Source organism: Danio rerio, chromosome 17 (assembly GCF_052040795.2).
Source record: "Danio rerio strain M-AB ecotype USA chromosome 17, GRCz13ab, whole genome shotgun sequence".
NCBI classification, from domain to species: Eukaryota; Metazoa; Chordata; class Actinopteri; order Cypriniformes; family Danionidae; genus Danio; species Danio rerio.
This window is the reverse complement of record NC_141037.1, coordinates 19,054,001-19,060,000: the sequence shown is the minus strand read 5'-3', so window position 1 is coordinate 19,060,000 and position 6,000 is coordinate 19,054,001. Positions and strand designations below refer to the sequence as shown.

Here is a 6,000-nt window from a genome sequence, read left to right as displayed (position 1 = left end):
GTTTTTGACTGCCTAGATAACGTAACGTTACATCATCCACATCACTATGTCAGCAGTCAATTACCTAAATGAGTATATTATTAATAGTTAAATAAACACACATTTGGTTACAATAAAAACTGTATTTTTTCTGCAGTGGCCTAAATAGATCTTAAACAATAAAATACTCTTACATCAGCTGTATTTACAAATATAGCCCATGAATAGCCTAATAATAAACTATGCTTATTAAGAAATGAAAAAAAAAAAAAAATTTTATTTTACATTGCAAGATGCTCCAAAACTGTATTAAAAACACAGTTAACTCCCAAAACATCATTAACTTATTTATGTGAATGCGTTAAGTAAAAATCATAAACATGATCTCATTTAACTGCATTTTGCACCTCAAACAGGGTATTTTCAAATGCAGGGATCCTTAGATTGCACAATAAACCAAAAAAGCTCTCGACTTCTGCCAGAGAAGGCAAACATGTTGATTTTTCTTCAGAAGAATGGTTAAAAAAATAATTCTTTAACCAAAAAAAAAAAAAAAAAAAATATATATATATATATATATATATATATATATATATATATATATATATATATATATATATATATATATATATATATATATACACACATATATATATATATACATATATATATATATATATATATATATATATATATATATATATATATATATATATTTTTTTTTTTTTTTTTGGTAAAGAATTGTTTTTTTATAATGTATATATTTTTTATTATATATATATATATATATATTTGTTTGTTTTACAATTACTGGTTTAGTTTCATTTTACATTAAAAATGTAATAATAACAGAGTGTTGTTAATTCTGTCCAATTTGTTTTTGTTTCTTCATAAAAAAACACAATACAAAAAAAAAAAAATATATATATATATATATATATATATTGCAAAAAGTAACACTGCAAAAAGTACCAATAAGAGAATCTGTAAAGTACCGAACCAATAAGTGGTATTGATAAAAGTAGTAATACTGTTAAAAACTAAACTATACCATCCCTAGTCTTTTTCTGGCTCAGCGCAAGCCATTGCGGGGAAAGTGTCCCGACTACATGGCGCTCTGATCACACTGGTATGAACCTACATGTGATTGGTGGAGAGAAAGAATACAGTAACTACAAGATTTCTACAAACAAATTCCCAATATTGTTACAATAATCCTCCACAAAATTAGTTTAGGAAATTTAGTGTCTTGTTTGTTCAACAGCTCCCAGTGGAAGTGGGACGCAAGTTCCCTGAGGGGGGGATTGCTTAGCGATCCACGTCAATGGATTTCTTAAAACACTCAGTCCAGCGAAGGGATCTGAAAGCCTCACGTTCTACATTTCTGAAAGCCTTGGTTCTGCTTCGTCAAACATTCCACACATGTTAAAAGCTTGAACGGAGGAATTTCCTGCTCTGTGACAATGTCTCACCCCGGTGTCATCCAGACAACTAAAATCTAGTGATTGTTATTCTTGCGGTGCCTGTAGAGTGAAGCAAGTACAATCTCCCGAAAAGTTGCTGTGCTGTTATGACTTTACATTCTGTCTGGCCTTATAAAATTCTGCATTTTATTGGTTTTGCAGAACAAGGGTCATAAAAGAAACCAGGGCGAACACTTGGGCTGTTGAGGTTCTATCAGATGAGCGCTTGCTTGTGAAAGAAGACTTGGCTGGCTGTGAAACTGGACTCCTTCCTCAATCCCCCAATGTAAATTGGCCACTGACAGATAAAGCAGGTTCCACAAGTCATGACCGGGTCAGTCGCTCTGTAGTGAGGAAATTAAGCCTGGCCAATGTGTAACGTTAAACACGCTGGAAGCCCAATCAGGTTTTTGCAGATTCCTACAATCAATGCCTCACCCACATAAAGTGATATGAGGATACAAGGTTTCAATCCCAGCGGGTTTACCCAAAATGAAAATTGTTTCATTATTTATAATCATAGCATTCCAAACCACCGGGTATTATTCAGTGGGTCAACAAAGATTATAGACCAAGAATATTTCAGTTTTTGTCAAAACAGTAAGTGGCGGTGGGGTTAAATGCACTACTTGACTAAACTGACCTTTATTGTGCAGACAAGAAAACCCAGAGTCATTTTATAAAACTTTTCATATCACATCAATATTTCTGTAGGTCATACTGGTGTGAAAGTCAATTTTAGTCTTGCATTATATCAAATTATTAAACAGGTCCGTTAGCCAGCCTGGCGAAATGGGTGTTTATTTTTTCTCATAAAGTGGAGCTTTTTGCAGTTATTCACTTTATTTTCAATTTAACTACGAGGTGTAAAAGCTGCATTTTGAGCACTTATTTTTGCTGGATTAGCTTGTCGCATGGTCCCACTTTTTGATGTACGCAAAGCATTTCCTAAAGATTTAGAATAAAAAAATAATACAATAACATATACAAAAAATACAATACTTATTTTAAAATTCAAATTGATTACATCATATATAATAAGAAAAAAATAAAATCTGTTTAAAAATAAAGAAAAGTGCAGCCTATTATCATTTATTAGGCAAATAACAAACTGGCCAGCATTCAACCTTCCCCAGTCAGAATTTGGGACTAAATTGCCAAAATCTGTGTTCTAAATTCTGTACCAACAGCCAATACAGGATTTCGATTGGTCTTTTTTCGCCGAGTTATTTTCACAACTCATTATGGCATAGCAGTCAAAACAGGAAAATAAGCTCATGTATGAGACAAATTCTGGACCTTTGTCAGTGAAGGGTGGGTCTTCCGAACCACCCGAACCCCCCCTGTCAAAAGGCCTGTAAAATGATATCCAGCTCAAACACATAAGAAAAAAAATGCCAACCATTTAAAAACAGCAATATCAAACAGAACACAGGGCTCAGTACATTTATTGTGGGACAAATGTATTACTTTTCTTTTTTTAAACAAATTCTAAACTAAACGATTTGAAAATAAATAAAATTATTACAAAATGTATTTAAAAGTTTCCCAGACATGGGTTGCGGCTGGAAGGGCATCTGCTGCCTAAAAACATGCTGGATAAGTTGGCGGTTCATTCCGCTGTGGCGAACCCGGATTAATAAAGGGACTAAGCCGAAAAGAAAATGAATGACTGAATGTATTTAAAAGTTTAGTTTTTAAATAACATTTCACAATATTTGACAGTTTTATATATTTAAGTTCAAATAAACAAATATACCATTGATGAGACCACTTAAAACAGTTGTGTGTTTTTATGAATTTGTAACAATTTAGCAGTGTTGACTCTTTAAATACTTCTAAAAAAAAAAATGTAAAAAAAGATATTAAATAACAAAAAATTTGTATTAACAAAATGTCTTAAAATACATTTAATGTTTTATGGCTGTGCGATTATTTGAAATCAAATCACAGTTTGCAATGTTGCGATTAGCTAATTGCAAGAGGCTGCGATATGAAAGATGTTTGTATTATTTCATTTCAGAGCACATGCGTGACTGCCGTCTGTGTGTGACAGTCTTACTAGCCAATTAAATGAGGGCACATTCACTCTGCCCAAACAGAATTGCGCAACGGGACTAAGTGGAACAAGAGAGAAAATAAATAGAATAGAAAGAATAAAAAGAAGCAGTAATGGACAAATTAATATAAAAGAAAAACAGAACATCTGTATTATGGAAGTATTTTGGTTTTAAAGTCACAGACATCAAACAAAAACAGGTCATTTGTAAGAGCTGTCGCAGAACTGTTGCCACAGCATGAGGAAATACAACAACCAGCACCTAAAAAAAAAAAAAGCACCACACGCGGCTATATGAAGAGTGTCTTGCAAAAAAGTCAACTGATAGTATTGCCAATGACACTCAAAGTAAATGTTGGAGTAAGTTAATATACTTTCAGTTTCTGTTTTGAACTAACACTCACTGCAGTAAGAAGCTACAATAAATATTATTGAGCTGAATCTTGACTAGAATCGCAATATCTTTTAGAAAGAAAGAAAAAAAAGATAGATTTTCCAAATTTTCCTACAGCCCTAGTACTTGTCCAACACCAACTTCAATAAGAAGCTGAATCACACTCAAAGAATCCTCAGAATAAATCTCATTGCAATCAGGAAGACTGAAGTTAAGCTGCAGGCATTAAAGAGAAAATTATCATTTACTTACCAGCAGCAATAAAATCCATAGTTTCAACCAAAATATTATGGATGTAAATGGCTGCTGCTTTCCAAAATTCTTTAAAATATCTTCTTTTGTGTTTAACGGAACAAAGAAAGCCAAAAAGATTTGGAAATACTGAAGAGTGAGAAAATTATTTTCTTTTTAAGGCAAACAAATTCCTTTAAGTCTTACACACTTAAGAAATGATTTGTTCAGCTTTTTCAAACTGCTTCTTTAAAATGAATCAACAGAATTGAGTTTTGTGGGGATGGCTTAACTGGTTTGTGTTCAATCCACTTAAGTTTGTAAAAAATATTAAGTTAATTTAATTGATTTGTGTTGTTGCGACACCTTGAAGGAGTTGTGTGGAGCCCAGCTTTTTTACAGTGCAGCCCTCCGAACTATGCAACCGGTGGAGTTTCTAATGAACAGCTGAAGAGAACTGATCAGCTCAGGTGAACAGCTCTATGAAAAAAAAGAGCATCTGAAATCAATAGCCATTAACGGAAGTTCAAGCTGCCCAACATTGGCCCGGCAAGGGCCAAGGAGTAATGGGGGAGGGCGAGCAGAGCACGAGCCTCCAAAAGTAAATCTTTCTGGGGTACCTTTTCAACAGCTAGTTTCACAACACACACCCCCGCTAACTTCTTCCAGACCCGGAGCTGGAGGATCTGGAGCGAGAGAGGCAGCAAAAGGGACCAAAAGAGCTTCCAGATGTGGGGACCGTTTCCCTTTTTTGCAAAGCCAGTTCCTCCTCACTTCCTTTTCATCTGAAGGGAGGAGATAAGTAAAAGCACCAGTGTGGCTGACATGCCGAAAGGCTCCTCGCCCCTTACGAGGCCCTCTCTGGAGAACAGCGGCTCCTTCCAGCCCCAATCATTCATGGTTCTATGGTGGCGCTCGCGGCCTCGCAGCTGTCCCTGATCCGGATGTGAATGCTTGAGTCAGCGGAAAAGTGAATGGGGATTTTACACCCCGTTTACAGGTTGATTCATTTCACAGTCGTACACATCCAATCCTCTGATCATTTTTGCTATAAAACGTAAGGACATCTGGTATTAAGATGCATTTTTGTCGACTGGATCACAAGTAGATGAGTGAAACACATTCCTATCTACTCCTGATGTAATAATCCACCTCTTGTGGATCCACTTTCCTGACTTCTTTGAAGGCAGAGTTTAGGTACGGATGTATGTTGTGGCTTTTTTCTAATCTTTTCACCTAATGTGTCAAAATAAATTGCATATAAATGTGAAAGGAGGCAACAGAGGTTTTGTTTCTGCTTTAACAGTGACAAAACTACACTCTAGGATTGTGTTATAATGAGGACTGGTAAGAAACATTGTGCCTTTAACAAACATTTACTTTCAAACCAAACTTGCGATTTCATGCAGGAACATTTAAAGGAATGTCATTTATTTACCTTCACTTGTTCCAAACCCGTTTGACTTCCTTTCATCTGTTGAAAATATTTTGTAGAAACTCGTAACCATTGACTTCCATAGAATTAGCTTTTTCTATGGATGTCAATGGTTATCTGTTTTCTTAACCGAACCATTTGAGGGTGAGTAAATAGCGAGTATATTTTCAGTTCTGGGTTAACTATTCCTTTAAATCATTCTGACTAATTCACTTTAACTACATGCCCCTAAATATTAAACAATTACATCAGTAGGCAAAGAGGAGGCAGCCATTTATGTCTGAGTACATGTTTACATTGGTCAGTATAGTGATTCTGCAGTTAAGTGTTTATATGCCAATTTATACAATTAAAATTTATAAATTACATCAAAATATAAAACAGTTATTTTAAATCAACTAATAAATATTATTTATTTTATTTATTTATTTTATAAATA

At 34.4% G+C, this 6,000-nt stretch overlaps 1 protein-coding gene across 1 annotated transcript in view; it reads right to left on the bottom strand.

The window, feature by feature from the left end:
* The window catches only part of sptlc2a (serine palmitoyltransferase, long chain base subunit 2a), a 56,912-nt gene that overhangs the window by 13,848 nt on the left and 37,064 nt on the right, over positions 1–6,000 (bottom strand).